This window comes from Zea mays, chromosome 4 (genome assembly GCF_902167145.1).
Source record: "Zea mays cultivar B73 chromosome 4, Zm-B73-REFERENCE-NAM-5.0, whole genome shotgun sequence".
NCBI classification, from domain to species: domain Eukaryota; kingdom Viridiplantae; phylum Streptophyta; class Magnoliopsida; order Poales; family Poaceae; genus Zea; species Zea mays.
In genome coordinates, this window is record NC_050099.1 from 6,359,647 (window position 1) to 6,378,898 (window position 19,252).

The following is a 19,252-nucleotide window of genomic DNA, read 5'->3' on the forward strand; positions in this document are numbered from 1 at the left end:
GCGAGCACCGCCGCGGATTTCGCGAGCTCAGTTGCCGCGGCCGCACGGTGGTTGGTGACAGGCGGGCTCCACATGTAAGCCACGCGAAAAAAAGGGAGAGCGAGGCGCCCAGGCTGACGCGTGGGTCCGGCTTGTCAGCGCGGTCCGGGCTGCGCGGTGAACTAACGTTGGTCGAGCGGGTAGGCTTAAGTGGGCCGACGCGAGGGGAGTAAGGTTGGATGGGCCGAATTCAGGCTGGCGGCCCAGATGAGCTTTTCTCCTTTTTCTCTTTATTCTTTTCTTTTCTCTATTCCTTATTTCCAAATTCCATTTTAAATTCAGATTTAAATTCAAATCTTGTGCCAGATTATCTTCAAATTATATTTGTGAAATAAAAAGTACCAATTTTTTGAAATATAATTATATATATGTTATTTATATTTTCATATCCTTTATTCCTTTTCTCCATATTTCTAGAATCCCCTTTAACTCTTAATTTCCCACTTTGGGACTTCAATAATTTTCTTGTCACATTATCTTTATATTGTCACAAAATGCACACAAAAATAAAATCTCAGCATGATGCAATGATTTAGTGGCATTTACTTTAGAATTAACTTTTTTAAAAAAAATTATGGTGTCCACATGTAATGGCACAAAAAGTTCAAACTCCCACATAGATAAAGTGAACTTGTTTCTCCCTTTGGTATTAGCTCTTGCATATTACAAATTGGGTATTACAAATCCTACCCCCCTTAAAAATAATCTCGTCCCCGAGATTTGTAAGAAAAGGGATGTAGAAGGATTGATTTGTAGTTTGTTTTTTATAATTGCTTCAAAAACTGAGAGTCTTGTTCTTTTTTTAGTCATTAGTGGGTGATTAGGAGTGCATAGGTATCCAGCTACTTATTATGTAGGATATAAGAGATGGATAGGTTAGGGCAAGAATAGCCTAGGGTGAGAAAGTTTATAGTGGGAAAGAATTCTTGGTGTTGAGTGGTAAAGTATCCGAAGATTGAGTTTGACTTCTCTCCTTCCTTGACGAGGTTGATATTGTCCTTTTCTGGTCTTTGTCTCATTGAGTCGGGGTCAGTGTATATCATCGAAGTTGGGGGAATATGGTTAAGATAAATATAGGTGAGATAGACTACATGATGTAGGTTAAAAGTTGGTTTGATACTAGGTGGGGATGATTATACAATTCTTCATGACTCTATTGGTTGGGTTAACTCTTATGCTCACGATTGAGTTGGTCTAAGGCACTAGTTTAGTTTTAAGTGCATGAGGGGTATGGTTTTATCTTTTGTACCAGCATTAAGTAACTTACTCTAGATTAGATCACCATAGATTAGGTTGGATATGACTAGATTAGACTAGTTAAGATCTAAATAAATTTTGGATTAGCTCCTGGTTGTTATTCTAGAGTGAGATAAATATACTAATTAGGGCAAGACGAATTCATAAGGATAAGGTAGAATCTTTTGAGGTCAGTTAGATCTGTTAAGATGAGATAAAATCTTTTCAAGATAAGATGGATCTATGAGTGTAGGATAGAATCTTTTAAGATAGGATGAATCTATCAAGCTAGATACATTTTTTTAATGAGGGATAATCTAATTTGTCTAGTTACTTTTATAAGCATTTTTTCCTATATGTATATGCAGATGTAATTGTGGACATTACTCCACAACTAATCACACTCAATCAAGATCCAAATCAGACAAGTATCATAAGAACAAACTTTCAAGTTCATAGAGATTAAAAAAATATTTTTGTTTTTGTTCCCAAGATTAGGTCTCCTATTCCTAAAAGTCACTTTAGGCACAGGATTTCAAAGTGTGAAATCCGAGTTTGCCTTTAGAAGTGAAAAGGTAAGAATAATCAGAGTAAAGCGGAAATAGATGAGAATAGATTAAGAGAAGTTTAGAAAGAATCAGAGTAGCTGAAGCGTCCCCAATCCTCTGGGACTCAAATGTGATACAATTACTAGTCCCAGGAGGCTAGTAAACACATTTATACATCAGATGATACCAAATCTTCTCAAACGAGACAAACCTACAAAGGTGGCGAACAACTTTAAGAGTTGGTCCACAACTCGGGACATATCATCAGAGTGGGGCTGAAGCAGCCCGATATACGCAGTGAAGCAATTCAGCGGTCCAACAACCACAGGCAAGGTTGGGAACAGTCGTAACTCTTACCCGATCTCCTTTTTCTGAAAAACAACAAATAAGCAAGGGTGAGTACAAACGTACTCAGCAGCCCACCTTCACCCGCGGAATGGGGAAATCAGATATAATGCATGGAATATGTGGAGCTCAGGATATTTTGCAGAAACATCAATATTTTATGCAGCGTTGTTTTGAAAAACATTTTGTATTTTTGCAAAGCGCATCCTCTCCAAAAGAAGCAGGAAGTTTTTCAGTATTATAATAAAATCCCATGGACTAAACCATCCAGGTATCTCAGCAGTTTCCCACTGGTTTTCATTTTCAAAAACAGCTACTGGACTTCCCGTCCACCATAGCTCACGGCTCAACCGCCGAACCTTTTTTAAAAACCACTTTTCAAAAGCATCTCTTTTTTTTGGAAAACAAAACATTAATTGCCATACCATACCAGACTCGTCCATTCCAGTGGACATAGACTATTCGAATAGGTTTTCAAACTCTTTGCAGAGGTGTACACTTTACCCACTAGTCCGGCTCTGCGATCTCATGATCAATGAGATCCAAATCCGAATCTCTTTCTTTCCCCGCATGTCCTAACCTTAACGGTTATCCGGAAGGAGTCAGGCCACCACCATGTCCAAACCGGACAAAACTTTCCCCCTCCTTATCCTCCCGGTGCTCCCCAGCCTTCATAACCCTGGGGTTGGACCGTACGAGTTCAGATTGAGTGACTGCCCACACAGTCTCGAGTGGTTGTACTATTAAAGAGTACAGGTAGTGAAGATGACAAACTGGTCCTTATATGAGGGGACAATCCTTGTGCTCACGCCTAAACCAGCTGAGCCAACACCTTAGGCCCTCCCCTAAACCAGGGAGTCCCTGATTGTCCCACTCACAAGGTGATAAGGGTGAAAACCCTTCATCACACACATTTTGAAAAGCATTTTTTTAAAACTCACACCTGTTCTCAAATCATTTAGAACATATATATCAGGGATTGATTGCGGCAAGCGGCTGGGTGGCCATAATAACTTGTCTCAAAACCATATCATGCATAAAATAACAGGCTGAGGGTTGTGGTTGAAAAATCATAGGTAATTTATGCATCAAAGGGATCCAGTGAGCTTGTCGTGCTTATTCGGCGAAGGGGGAAGGGGAGCTCGCAGAACTGGCTTCTGGCTCCACCGCCTAGCGTAGACTTGCAGATCTGGCCTCCACGAGATGGCACGAACGCTCCGATAACTATGCAACATGAACAAGCAAACATACAAACCAACAAGTATAGCAACAAATATTTAGTATAGTGGTCAGAAAAGCGATATATGGATGGGTAGAGTCTTGAGTAGAATCTGTGTCATGTGGTGTTGTGATATTACTGGTGGTGGAGCGGAGGTGCTTACCAGGAGGGTGGACTGGAGGCGAAGCAACACTATGCGTGTAGCCGGCAGAGCGGAGTAACTGAGTGGGTGGGGTGTTTGCCTTGGTTGAGGGTGTTGAGTGTGTGGAGTGGGAGAGGGTAGCTGGGGGTATTTATAGCTGGGTGTATGTGGTGTAGCATAGTGAAGTTCACTGTTGGTGAGAATAGTGACGAATGAATCGTCTGACTTAGTATGAACAAGAGAGTTATATGCAGAATATGGGACAAGAGTATTTTGGGAGTTTTCTGGAATATGGACCAGGCTTAAGGGATGACATGGTTGGATAGGGAATAGTTTGATAAGAATTTAGAAACAAGAATTATTGGAATCGGAGTTTGGAAGCCTGGTTCAAAGGAATCTCAAAGTTAAGCGTGCTCAACTTGGAGAAACCTAGGATGGGTGACCAGATGGGAAGTTCCCACTGGAAGGAAAACCACAGTCACCGGAGTTCGTATGATTGGAACATGGGTCTGGCTGGTCTTAGGTGGACTGGACAGCATGATGGATGAATAGTTGAAATTTGGGATGACTAGATGACCGATGAATAGTAACGATGATTAGTGGCGATGGAAAAGTAATTATAGATATCATCGATGAATAGCAACGATGATGAATAGTAATGATAAATAGTAACGATGATGAATAGTGTATGTGAATAGTAACGATGAATAGTAATGGTGAATAGTAATGGTGAATAGTGATAGTGAATAGTTCGTATGAACGAACGATGAACGATGAATAGGAACTATGAACGAACGGACGAACGATCGAATGATCGGACGAACGAACGATCGGAATTTCGGCAGCATAACGGTAGGAAAAGATTATTTGGACGAACGAACGGATGAACGATCGAACGATCGGACGAACGGACGAACGAACCATGAACGATCGGAAGAACGATCGAACGATCGGACGAACGAACGAACAAACTAAGAACAGGGGACGAACGATCGAAGAACGATCGAACGATCCTTGTGCTAGTGTGTGCTTGTGTGGAACATGGAGTGGGTGTGTGTGGGGGGGGGGGGAAGAGAGTTGCCATGAAATGTCTTGGGGTGGGATGAGAGGAGGCCCTTGCCCCTCTATTTATAGCCATGGTGGGGGGATTAGGGGGAGGGATGAGAGGATTAGTGGGAGGATGAGAGGATTAGTGGGAGATTAGCATGTATTTGTCTTGTATAAGTGAGATTAGCTTGTAGAGCTCACCGTATGACACTGGAGGCATACATATACGTATGAGCATGAGGAAAGTTATGAAGAAAATATTTATAGGGACTTGAAAAATGATTCTGAAGGTATTTCTCAAGAGGAAAATACTTGTAGATATATCGGTGGAATATTTGGACAATATTTCTGGATAGGACTTGAAGGGGGTTACTCGGGAAATATCTGGGCTGTATTTCTAGAAAGAATTTAAGGGGGATCACTGGGGAAATATTTGGGCAGTATTTCTGAAAAGAAATTGAGGGCGATCACTTGGGAAATATTTGTAGGATATTTTGAAGAGGATTTTGGAGAGAATATAGACCACTATATTTTATTTGCTGATATCAACTCGCAAACAAACATTTTGAAATGAAATTTGAAATTCATTTTGAATTTAGAGCGAGTTTGAGAAAATTTCAGGATTTGAATTTTTGGGATGCTACAGTAGCAAAGGTAAGTAGACAATGGTTGTCCAATTCTATCTAGGTTTCGTCCTACAGTCAACATTCCTCTGATACCACTTCTGTCGCACCCGGGTTTCGGGGCACCAAGACCCGGGCGCGAACATAATCACCAGGTGTGCTGGGACCAAGTCTCACACATATGATGAATCATGGCACAGGATCGAATGTCACATCTTTACTATATCATAGGAGTTCTATACAAAATAAATAAATAATTACATTATAAGGAGACAACGGTCCAGCAACCCAAAGTTGACTGGGAGACGACGGCCTAGACCTCTCACGAACACATCGCAGCATCCTTCATGCGCCTCATCCTGTGGTACCTGTTCTTGACCTGTGGGGGGGTGTGAGACAGCAAGAGTGAGCTCACATACGTTCATCGCTCAACAAGTTGTGGGGAATAATGTGCATGAACTCGCCAAAGGTGGGAGCTCACGTGAAGTGTAAGGCTTACCAAAGAGGATGGTTAGAGCTGAGCATTGCTTTTGAAGTTGGTCAAAATTTTATTAGCAATTACTAAGTATAAGTAAATACCAACTCAATTAAGCAGTAGAACAAAGGTAACAACATCACCTGCGATGCAATGCATATGACAAATTGAATTTAGTTCCATAAATTAATCATGTGAGGGTCCGAGCTGCTCATGACCGTGAGCACGGCTAGTATACCAGTTTTACACTCTGCAGAGGTTGCGCATCTTTACCCACAAGTCATGTTACCCATCTGCCAAGGGATCGCGACTTCCCATACACCTCTACCGAGGAGGCGAGGCAGGGTAACACTACGAGGCCTTTACAAAGTTCCACTAGCTTCAGAAAACCCGCTACAGTTTATAGGAAGCTCCAATGCAGGGTTCTTGCCTGACCGCCATCGCAGCAAAATCAACCAAGGACCTCCCTACACTGACCACTCCCCTACTGCTCTTGCCCCTTTCGGGTAAGGTAGTCTTCCACTAGCTTTCCTAATTAATCAGCCAAGGGCGTCCCATTAAACCCTTGTGGTAGCACTGTTTTCCCGGGTGGTCGCTCCATGTTCCAATTAACATAATGATCTTATCATGAACAGTAAATAACAATGGATAACAAAAGTATAATCATGAATAATGTATCTTCATACCCAAAACCACATAAAGCACTAGCAGGTACTACCCAAAAAGTTCAGTGGTAAACAAGGTATAAAGATAGACAAACTAGGGTAACCTATTGGGTCCCATCAAAATTAACCTATGCAGATCATTATGATTAATCAGAACATGGCTGGGTAAAAAGAAGTGATCAAGGGCACAACTTGCCTGGGACTTGAGATTCCAGGTACCAACTTGCTCTTCCGATGACACGTGTCCTCACGCTAGTCGTAGTAATACAGACAAACATAGTACATGCAAAATTAACATCACACCAAACATAGGAATAACTACGTATTAATAATCTACACGCTGCTACGAGATCGTGGAAACAGGAATCATTAAATTCGGAGTTACGGTTACCAAGTTATGGATTTCTGAAGTTATTTAGCACATAGAACAGATTAATTCAAATGAACAATTTTAATTCAAGTTTTATGGCTAAACAGTGTTACTAGTTGATATACAATATTAAAACAAAATTATAGAAACTGGAACGGGTCAATTCGGAGTTAGAATGAATTAAATACGGATTAAACAAGTTTATGGATTTATTTTTATACTAAAAACCTATTTTCTAATCCATTTATTCAATTTATCACATCACTGGACTGGGCCTCAATTTCCATAGAAGGCAGGGGGCTATGCGCAAGATTTCCCAGACACAGAGAACAGGGTCCTTGGACGACGGGTTGTTTTCTGATAAGCGTAGGGGCTCTTTTGTGAAATGAGCGGCTGAAGGGGTATCCGATGATGTGGGCCACCCGATCGGCCACCAACGCTCCAGATTAAATCGCAGTACTAATGAAGCGGTACACAATGCCCTCCAGTGGATTGCGATCCTACGGCGCAGATTTAATTTCACCCAGAGCCACCCGATCCATCCGATCGGATATTAACGACTCAGATTTATTCTCCCGAACCGGTATCGCGATCTAATCGGGGCCGTTCCCTGGGAGATCAATGGCCCACAACCCATCGTCTCCAAACCGCACCCTTACGTGGCGGTGCCGCCCCGCCCGCGGCGCGCCCTCGCCGGGGGGGGGGGGTGACCAATCCGCGCGCACACGCCCCGATCTCACAAACCGAGAGCACATACGCGTTGCCGAGTGAAAAGCGAACCCAGGAGAGGGATTCTTACCGTGGGTAGCGGCACAGAGAGCTCCGGCCACGGCGTCGTGCGAGTCCGCCGTGGAGTTGGTGCGACGTCGAGAAATTCCTTGCTCGCAGTCCCCGAATCGCGTCCGATGAGGGCACCAGAAACTCCGAGATGCCCCAACGAAGTCCCCGACCTCTGTCCGAGGCTAGAGCGTTGACTCGGGCGCGTAATCACGGCGGCGGCGGAACTCCCTCACACACGGCGCGCACGACAGTAGGCGATGGCGGTGTCTAGTATGAACTGCGAGAGAAAAGGGGAGAAACGGGTTGCGGCTAGGGCCCTTTTATACGGCGAGATGGTGCGCAGGTCCCGGTAACGGAGTCCGAGGTCACAGGCGAGCACCGCCGCGGATTTCGCGAGCTCAGTTGTCGCGGCCGCACGGTGGCTGGTGACAGGCGGGCTCCACATGTAAGCCACGCGGAAAAAAAAGGGAGAGCGAGGCGCCCAGGCTGACGCGTGGGTCCGGCTTGTCAGCGCGGTCCGGGCTGCGCGGTGAACTAGCGTTGGTCGAGCGGGTAGGCTTAAGTGGGCCGACGCGAGGGGAGTAAGGTTGGATGGGCCGAATTCAGGCTGGCGGCCCAGATGAGCTTTTCTCCTTTTTCTCTTTATTCTTTTCTTTTCTCTATTCCTTATTTCCAAATTCCATTTTAAATTCAGATTTAAATTCAAATCTTGTGCCAGATTATCTTCAAATTATATTTGTGAAATAAAAAGTACCAATTTTTTGAAATATAATTATATATATGTTATTTATATTTTCATATCCTTTATTCCTTTTCTCCATATTTCTAGAATCCCCTTTAACTCTTAATTTCCCACTTTGGGACTTCAATAATTTTCTTGTCACATTATCTTTATATTGTCACAAAATGCACACAAAAATAAAATCTCAGCATGATGCAATGATTTAGTGGCATTTACTTTAGAATTAACTTTTTTTTAAAAAAAAATGGTGTCCACATGTAATGGCACAAAAAGTTCAAACTCCCACATAGATAAAGTGAACTTGTTTCTCCCTTTGGTATTAGCTCTTGCATATTACAAATTGGGTATTACAGGTAGGTGTAGTCGTCTTACGTCTACCACTTGATGTACAAGTATGTTTGTCATTCAAGACAATTACCTGAAAAATTGGTTAAAGTGTCAAATACCTATATTCTTTGAATTGTACATGTTAAGTGAAAAAGCTATAATCTCAGCTTACTTGAATTGTAGGAGAACCTTTCGTCTCCGATCTAGCATGAATGCTCCGAGGGCAATCAGGCCCTTTACAATACCCTCTAAATCTAGTCTTATTCGTTGCCTCAATTCCAAGCTCAAATTCTTTATTTATGGTGTATTGCCTAATTGTGAGTCTGAAGTGCTGCATTGTTGCATACAAGCTGCCAGGCTCCATTACTGGATTGTTCATATCATATATGGTCCTAGTCTCATCGAGCACTGCATCAGAGCACGAAATGCCTTCTCCCAATTCATCTTCACATGGAATGCTATTTCTAAAACGGGAAGCACTTGAATCATCTTCCCTTCTATCATCTTGAGTATCCAGTCCAAGCTGATAATATAGACCTTGTTCACTAGTAACATCATTTCTTCCTTCTTCGTTGTTGGTTTCTTCTACCATTATTGAATCCCAATCAATGTCATGAATTCCATGGCCACTCGCCTATTCACCACAAACAGTTGTTATGTAATATGTAACTACTAAATTGCATACAATAAATTCAAACTACTAACCACTGTAGGCTGTGTCCCAATACAAGTCAATGTCCACTCGTCTTCTTCAACAGTGTATGCAGTGGTTTCGTCCATGGGGGAACTGCCTCATCGTTGGGAGTATTATCCATAGTACATTGCACATACAATGGTGCTCACTGGCTGGTACGCTGTAGGACTGTTTACTACGCTAAATGGTGGCTACAGTATTCATAGGACAGTATACTACGCTAAATGGAATGGAACGAAGCAAAGGAAATTCTTACCAGAGCCGACGGCGTTGAGGAACTGCAACCGCGCACTGGAATGGGCCTCAGCGCAATGGACCACGGGCGCAGGAACCGGCGACACAGGGGAGGGCGAGATCCGGAGAAGGACAGGGCCCAGTGCGCGGAGACAAAGAGAGCAGCTCGAGGAAGACGACGGCTAGGGCGAGCAGAGTTCGGGCGAGCAAGACGACGGCCAGGGCGAGAATAAGGAGGAGAGGACACAGAGAGAATGGCATACAGGAGCTTCACGGGCGACGGTAGAAGAGGAAGACGGCGGCAAGTTTCTAACGGCGCGAGGGCAGCACGGGCACTGCACAAGGGATAAACACCATTAAGCGCGCGCGATGCCAAATTTACAATTCGAGAGAGATTTCAATGCCACGCTTTCAATTGCCACGACGGCGGTGCCAAAAGTTTGAAGCCCGCACTCACATATTATTTCACCTCTTTACAAGGAGACCCTTACACTAATTCACAATTACACCAACAGGGGCCCTTACACTAATTCACAATTACACTAATATTTGCAGTTGTGTTAGGTTGCCGATCGAAGAAGGCAGGCTTCCTGATAGGTTGTTGTTCGAGAACTGCAAGAGTTTCAGGGCTGATAGCTTGTCTGGCACCCTGTTGAAAACAATTACTTTCCAATTATACCTCAGGTGTAATTTACTTAGAATACCAGCACTAATTTACTTCCACGCTGTGGCCATTATTTTATTCTGGACATGTTTTTAAACTTTAAAGATAAATTACAGCGGCAATGTCTGTTACAATATTTTTTCTTTTGTAACATATCTAAGTAACTATGTATACTAAGATAGCTCTCGTCAAACTTATGCTCTACGTCAAACATCTTTATGCAGCAGCCATAGTACCATTAAATTAGATAATTGGGACCAAGTGAACTGAAATATTCTCTTGGAAAAAAACATACAAGTTTCATAATCTTGCTAGTGTGATGTGCGGGCAATAAAAAAAGGAACAATTGGATCTATACCATTAAAAGATCCAAACTTTAGATATATACCATAGACCCCACATGTCATTGACTCATGTGGACCCACATGTAAGTGAGATAGTAATGGTATGGATCCAAAGTGGTGATCTTTTAATGGTATGGATCCAAATTTCCCATAAAAAAATCGACAGATCCAGCGCCGGAAGCTCTCACATGAGTGACGTCTAGGGAAGGGATAAATCGATGCAAGCTTTTGCGGAGTGGCTGCTTCGAACTAGCAACCCAATGACTCAGTGAGACAGCTTTTACCACTGCACTAGGTCTTATTGGCGTGCCGGCAATAATTTTGAATATTCATTGATCAATTTACTTTGTTGGTTTTATTTGTTCATTGTATCTATTCGTGCATTCAAGTTTTAAAAGAACCACCTGTATAACACGAGCAGTCAGGATGTGTGTATGAATTTTACAAATTTTTTGCTGCAGGAAAAATTGTAGGCCACATTATCAAAATTTGAACTGGTCATTTTAGATTTAAGATTAGAATAAACTAGTTGACCTGACAGAAGAACCTTCTGAAACAACTCAATCATCTATAATAAATTTGCTAAATGACTATGTTTTTGAGTTTTGGACCCAAATGTTGCAGCTTGTTCAGCAACTTTTAGGGGGGGGGGGTCAAATTCATGGCATGTTACCAAGTACTTGAAAAAGCAATAGTCTGACTGTTCTAAGGAATGCTTGTTCTTCACACAAAAGATGAATTTCAAATGGCATAGTAGCCTGTTTGAATGCTTGAGTTAGCAACTAGAACTTCATTGTTTTCTGTAGCTAAAGCTCTCGTTCTTTTTACATGCTTTTAGACTGTAATCACTTTCATTGAATAGTCTAAACAGTAAGCACATGCAGGAACAGTCAACATTCTTATTCTCAAGATGTAGTATGCAACAGTATCAAGCTATTTTGATTAGGCTATTCTGAATTTACTGGCGGATGAAGTGGGCCCTTATCTTCCGCAGCTCGGTGGCTGCGTTTCTCATGGATATCCTTTCTGCTGGTGCCTGCTTAGTACACAACAGTGCCAGCCCAGTAACAGATACCATGACACTGTTGTTTTGTCCCCGTGGACCGTTGCTGGTTCCGCTGTGCACATCATGTGCATAGTTTTCTTCTGCTGCTACAATAGCAGGATCTACAATGTCCACCAGATGATCTGGGAATGCAGCCTGGACGTAGCCCTGCAAGCTCAGGCCATCTGCAAACATGTCATTGGTAGGAGCCTTTCCAGTAAACAACTCCAGGAGTAGAATTCCAAAACTGTAAACATCTCCGCATGGGGAAACTTGGTGACCTTCCCCATATTCTGCATCATAGAGGAATATTTTTTAAAAAGCCATTGCTTGCCAATTTACAAATCAGTCAGGTGCTCAAGCACAAGCAGGAAGAGAATACAAGTATGGACTAAAGTTACCTGGAGCAACATATCCGATTGTTCCCCTTATCCCGGTGCCAGTGGAGCTTCTGGAGTTCATGTTCGAGGGGTCGCCTGTCGAGTCTCTAAGAATCTTTGCAATTCCAAAGTCCCCAACAAGAGCACCAAAGTCTTCATTGAGAAGGATGTTGCTTGGCTTCAAGTCGCAGTGAACTATCGGTGGCTGGCAACTATTATGCAGGTAGTCCATCGCGTCACAAGTGTCAATAGCAATGTTCAATCTCTGCATTAATGTCAGACCAACTGGATCTGTAGACTGTCCACCTTGATCTGGATGTATCCACTTGTCAAGGCTCCCATTAGTCATGTACTCTAGCACAATGGCTTTGAAGTTGTTTTGGTTGGAGTCATAACCAGAGCAACAAGTGATGACACTAACCAAGTTACGATGCCGGACCTTACGAAGTGCCTCACACTCTGACATGAAACTTCTCAAAGAGCCTGACTGTTGGAGATCAAAAACCTTCACAGCAACGATAGTTGTTGCGTTATTGATCACCAAGCTCCCCTTGTACACCGATCCATACCTCCCTGTACCAATCCGGTTGCTTAGAGAAAATCCATCTGTTCCACGTACTAAATCTGCATAGGAAACTCTTGGATACACGTCGTCCATCAATTGGAGAGCACCCTCTACTGTCACCGGTGCAGCTTCTGATTGTGCTTTTGATTTCTTTTGCAAGGTTCGAACAAGAACTGCTAAGGTCATGAATAACAGCAGTGCACCTGCAACTGGAATCACTACTTTAAGAATGATATGGTGATTTCTCCGACTGTGCCACAAAGGTTTGTTTGCGCAAGCAGGCAAATGCAACTCCTGGACACCTCCGCAGAGTTCATCATTACCAGCAAAAGAGAAGCCCGTCACATTAGTAAACACACCCTGTACTGGGATTTGGCCACTGAGTTGGTTGAAAGACAGGTCTAGATGGTTCAATGAGGTCATATTTCCAAAGGTATGAGGGATTGGTCCTGAAAGGTTGTTGTGGGCAAGATACAGTTCTTCTAAACCACTTATGCGGGACAGTTCTTGAGGAATTTTTCCTGAGAGCATGTTGTCTGTTAAATTTAGCAGTACCAAGCCACGCATTGAACTGAAGGATGTGGGAATGGCACCACTGAAGGAGTTACCGTCCAATCGAAGCTCCATCATGCTTAAGCAGTTGCCTAGTGAATCAGGCAAGGGGCCAGATAAATTGTTCCCGGAGATGTACAGATGTACAAGGTTTGTAAGACTTCCAACTTCTGGTGGGAGAGAACCAACGAAGTAATTGTAGGACAAATAAAGATCATCTGTCAAGGACGACAGGTTGAAAATCTCTTTAGGCAAAGGGCCAGTAAACTTGTTATTAGACAAGCCAACACCATTTAGCTGTTGCAAGTTGCCAAGGCTGGATGGAAGGGGCCCTACAAAGGCGTTCTTATATGCGAGCAATATTTGCAGTTGTGTTAGGTTGCCGATCGAAGAAGGCAGGCTTCCTGATAGGTTGTTGTTCGAGAACTGCAAGAGTTTCAGGGTTGATAGCCTTCCGATGCTAGTAGGAAGAGACCCAGAGAACTGGTTGTAGTCTAGCTTCAGTGCTTGTAGGCCAGCTAGATTGCCAATGTCGAGTGGTATCTTACCAGAAATCTCATTCGCTGAGAGGTACAGCAACTGGAGCTGGGACGAAAGATTGGCGACGGAACTCGGGAGCTCACCGCCAAGCAAGTTGTACTGGAGGCTGAGGAGACGCAGGCCGCGGGTGCAGTTCGTGAAGGATGTGATGAACTCCCAGTCCTGGGCGCTGCTTGCCTCAAGCATGTTGTCGTCGAAAGCTAAGGTATCTGGACAAAGCCTTCCTACCCCTGGCGGTATGGTGCCGGTGAGGCTGTTCACGCTGAGATCTATCACATGGAGCATGGTTGCATTGCCAAGTGAAGGCGGAACTCCTCCAGCGAAGAGGTTCCTGCTCAGGAGGAGATATCTGATCATGGGTAGGCCAGCCCCCATGTCAGACGGCAGCGTACCGTGCATCGTGTTGTCGGACACCGCGAGCGTGATCAGCGAAGACACGTTGAGGAGAGGTCCGCGGGGATGGCGCCTGAGATACGGTTTCCTGCCACTGTGAACGACTCGAGTCCATGGATTCTACCGAAGCCCTCGGGGATGGTGCCCTCGAGCCAGGTGGTTGGTCTCAAGGTTGATTTCCCTCAGGGAAGAAGTGAGATTGGCGAGCGACCGGGGGATCAGCCCCGTGAGATTGTTCGGCCCCAGCAGCACGCCTTGGAGCTTTGGCAGGCCTCCAAGCCAACCAGGGACTCCTCCCGTCAGCTGGTTCCCACCAAGCCTGATGCTCACAAGGCTGCTGCAGTTCCTCAGGCCAGCCGGGATCTCGCTCTGCAGCGAGTTGTTTGACATGTCAAGGTATCGCAGCCGGTGCAGGCGGCCAACTGCCGCGGGGATTTCGCCTTCCAGCTTGTTTTGGCTGAGGTCGATGCTCGTCAGGAACGTCAAGTTGCCCACCGACGCAGGTATGGTGCCGGCAAGGCCGGCAGAGCTGAGATGGAGTGCTGAGACCCTGCCTCCGTGCCTGTGGCTGCATGTCACACCTGGCCACAGGCACAGGCTAGCGCTACTGTTCCAGGACGACAGCCTGCTTGATCGCTGGCCTAGGACGGCCTTCAGCTCCAGCAAGGCTTCCCGGTCCGTCTCACTTCTCAACGGTGCTGCTGACGCCGAAGTTGGTGCTGGTAGGATCCCATGAAGCAGCAGCAACGGAAGCAGCAGCACAAGTCTGGTGGGGAGCGACATGGGTGCAGTGCAGCGCCTTCGTTTGCTGCCACTGAGAAAGATCCAAGATCCGAACCAAGTATTTCTGAAAGCATATCAACAAGTTAGTTGCTAGTATTACTACTTTGTATATTGATCTAATAATCTTCGTCAGCCGAATGTTCTGAGTTTTTTTTTCGAGGCACAAAAACTTGATTTTGAGATGTATTCTTTGCCGAGTTCCACGTACCGCTTGGTTTCAGATGGATTGCCGCCTCCGTCTTCCCTTCTAACCTTGCCTTCTGTGTGACTCTTGCTTTGCTTCTGCATCGTCGTTCTACAAGCTATAGGAGCATTTTTTTTTCATACGACAAGTGTGGTGTGCTCACAGTGACTAGAGGAACTTGCGTGTGCATGTACTTATATTCTTCCTGATAGTTTTTTTTTTCTCATTTGAAAAGTAGTAATATGATGCATGTCAGAATACTAGACTAGCACAGTGAACTCTCCTATGCTGGACAGTTTGATTCTTTGACTGTGAAAATATACGTGTGGAATTCATCTATACGAGACAACCGAACTTGACTTTGAAGTCAAGATTATCTTCCAAGCAATACGAGTATACGACAAAGCATTTTCTTTCCTGCATAGAAGTCCAGTAGTTTTTTTTTGTTTCTGAACTCCCGAAGGTCATTGTTAGGCTGTCACTTACCAACTGAGGTATAGTTTAGATACTCTAGAATCGATCTCATTCCACATGTATTGAGGTGAATAAGGTGTAACGTAAATTTACACCTCAATCCATCTCATATTCTCATCACATGTGGATAAGGGTCAATACTAAGTATCCAAATAAAATCTAAGGGGGCTTTTTTAAAAAGCAGAGTATATCTCTAACATCTCTAACAGGGTGTCTCGAAATAATGCTCCTAAAACTAAAATACTACTTCCTCCATGTTTTTATTTGATGTTTTACACTTCATTTTTGCACTATTTGGCGTCATTTTTGCACTAACTGGCGTCAAATAAAGAAAGGGATAGAGGTAATATATTTTGTTTTGTTTTGTGCGAACTATATTTTGTGCTTGTTCTGGTGTGTCACATGAAACATTTTCGGCGTGCATGCTCTGCTCTGCTCCGCTCTGATATATTAGATGAACAAGGACAACGTCCATTGTCTCTTGTTGTATATGCACGGCCATGCACGTGTGACTACTGTGCAGCTATGTTTAACAAGTACTTGACCGGCAACGTGCTGGCATTTTTCAACTTTTAGCAAGTACCGGATGATTTTAAAAATAGGAATAACTGCATGTATGCTACTGCACAAATATATGACGCTTGACTTTTTTATCTTAATTTTGACCATTATCTTAAAAAAAATTAAAATTTCGGAATGATTATACCTACATTTAAATATTTTGTATTCTAAACCAAATTGTAGTGAAGATCAATAAAAATCCTTTTTTTAATAAGGCGAACGGTCATAGACCGGTCATAGATGAGACTAAAAAAAGTAAAAAAAAACATATATTTGTGAACGGAGCGAGTACCATTTTCCTCGGTACTTTATTTACCATCGTAATATCCTAATTTTTTCGGATGTAATTTCTTACCCATTCCATCGCCAGCGACATAAAAGTGATTGGAACATACAATTTTTTTTAAAAAAAAATCCATAGATAACTTTGAAGGGATTCATCTATTCCTTAGATACATTGGAAGAGTGCTTGTGTCATGATTGGTTTTTGCTTGAAAGCATTGAAAACTTGTAACCAATTGGTCCTTGTTTAGTTGTTCCCAAGTGGTGATGGATCCTAGCTGAAGGGTCGAATACTAGGTTTAGGTTATTCCTTTTGTAGCCATAGTGAAAGATTTAGCCAACACCGTTGCGTTTCTGCTGGAAGATGCAACAGCTGCTTGGCAGCCCACGAGGAACTGTTTCGGATCATAATGCACAACATACGAAGGAAGCTATTCCTTTCACGTTTTTTTGGCTTTATCCACCTCTGGCCCGTTCGTGTGTTTTGAAGCTTCTTCAGAGAGCGATGATCTTCTGCATTGATTGAAATTTGTAACCTGGAGAACCATTTGAATTTTATTTCATCAATTTAGACCTTCGACCATAGATCTACCATAGATCTTCTCCTCAATAGGTCCCTAACAAAATTGTTACGAGGGGCTCCAACGAGTACATGAAACATGAAACGTAAACTTTTTGATACCTTGATAAAAATATAATAGTCATTGATATAAGTTTGCATTTATGTCTCAATAAACCTTATGTACCTTATTTATCGCTTAACTAACTTATATGTACTTAGGGCCTGTTTGGCACAGCTCCAGCTCCTGATCCTAGGCGAGGATCTGGAGGAGCCGTGCCAAACAAGTGTTTTGTGAACTGATTCTCACGTGGAGCAGGAAGGATTGAGAGTCGTTTTTGTATAGAAACGTGGGAGCTAAAAAAAAACTGCTCCACCCTCCCTCAAAACAGCTCCTCAACCAACCAAATATGAACCTCCCCTCAAAGTTTGCCCAAAATTACCTGCAATTTGTATTATTGCTTGTAATTGATTTGTTGAACGCACGTTTGGTGTATGCAAGACGAAATAGAAAATTCTTCTAAAGATGTCAACCAGACAAGAATCATTTTACTTGCCAAACGGTTAAAAACATGATTCTGATTCTCCAGGAATCAGAAGGATCAGCTCCTTAGAAGGATTAGGATCTAGAGCTAAAGAATCAGGAACTGGAGCTGTACCAAACGGGTCCTTAGTTTCTTAGGTGTCTTGCTGGGCCAGTGATAGAATTAGAGAGTTTGTATAACTTTTTTGCGATAGAAATAGTAACACATATATAGCTACACGTCGGAGAAATTACATTCTTACATCGATTTCAACCAAATAAAAACTAAAGATTTTAGTTAAATTAAATTTTTAAATAGCATAATACATTCTACTCTATAAAGGTTGCCTCCTTTCTACGACTGTGACGTGTCTGGTATTTTTTTTTGCATCCACACCCGATGCAAGCTGGAAACCGGAGAGAGTAAGGGGGTGTTTAGGAACAAAGTTTTTCTGCATTATTAAAGCAATACTGTAGTATTAAGCAATATTGTTGTATTATATACTTTGAGATATTTGGAAACTCATCTGAAATCTATGTATACTAAATTGTAGTATTGTTAATACAACACTTGTTTTGCAGTTTTGGAAACTTCGGTCTCAACCAAAGTTTTTCTCTGTAAAGAGAGTGTCGGCTCGGTCCTGCTTAATTTGGTCGATTGGTCTCAATCAAAGTTTTTCCCAAACACTTTGATGTATCGGATACTGTTGTATTCGAAAACTGAAGCATTGTAAACTGTAGTAATGTCATGACTAAAATATACTTTAGTATTTGAAAAACTGCAGTTTGGAAAAACTATGTTTCCAAACAGGCCTAAGGGTATGTAGAGCCCCCATTTAATATAGGGTCTCTTGAGAAGTCTTTAGAGGACTAAATAAAAAGGTACAAGAGACATTCTCTTCACATGCCGCTAAGTTCATCTCTACACGATTTTCTATAGTGGCGGACGCAGGATGAGAATTCATGGGGGCCAAGAAAATCACGTGACAAAATCAAGCACGACCGAAAAACTAATGTTGCATAGAATCCAAGTTTTATATCAATACACGATATAGGTTAAAAGAATAAAACTATATAAACAAAAGAAGTAAACATGTCACTAAGTTCTTGCTGGCCGAAATGATGCCGTACGTATCTGTCAAATGTCAATCCTTGAAAGACTGGGGCACCGAGAAGAGGGTAGTGTCAGGCGTCGTGATGATGAGAAGTAGGGTGAGGGTGTCGCGAGGGTTTGGGGTCTCGCTAAGTTCTTGCTGGCCGAAATGATGCCGTACGTATCTGTCGAATGTCTATCCTTGAACGACTGGGGCACCGAGAAGAGGGCAGTGTCGGGCGTCATGATGATGAGAAGTAGGGTGAGGGTGTCGCGAGGGTTTGGGGTCTCGCTAAGTTCTTGCTGGCCGAAATGATGCCGTACGTATCTGTCGAATGTCTATCCTTGAATGACTGGGGCACCGAGAAGAGGGCAGTGTCGGGCGTCATGATGATGAGAAGTAGGGTGAGGGTGTCGCGAGGGTTTGGGGTCCCGCTAAGTTCTTGCTGGTCGAAATGATGTCGTACGTATCTGTCGAATGTCTATCCTTGAACGACTGGGGCACGGAGAAGAGGGCCGTGTCAGGCGTCGTGATGATGAGAAGTAGGGTGAGGGTGTCGCGAGGGTTTGGGGTCGGACGACGTCGCGTGTCGGAAAGGAGGTAGTGGTGGGCGATATCAGGACGGACTGGCTCGAATGTCGTCAAATAAAATGGGGCCAAATAGATAGATACGGAGACTAAACAAAGGAGGAGAACGAAGTCAGGAGGATTATACTGATCTGGACAAGAAGATTAGAACATGTATGATGTAGTCTACCTAAAACTTTTTTTCTATATTTAACATTAAATAAATATTATGTGTAGGAGATTTTACAAAAAAAAT

At 43.2% G+C, this 19,252-nt stretch overlaps 1 pseudogene; it reads right to left on the minus strand.

Annotated features, from left to right (window-relative positions):
- Positions 1 to 11,219: 11,219 nt before the first annotated feature.
- LOC103652774 (probable LRR receptor-like serine/threonine-protein kinase At3g47570) lies at positions 11,220 to 15,112 on the minus strand (annotated as a pseudogene).
- Between the last annotated feature and the right edge of the window lie 4,140 nt (positions 15,113 to 19,252).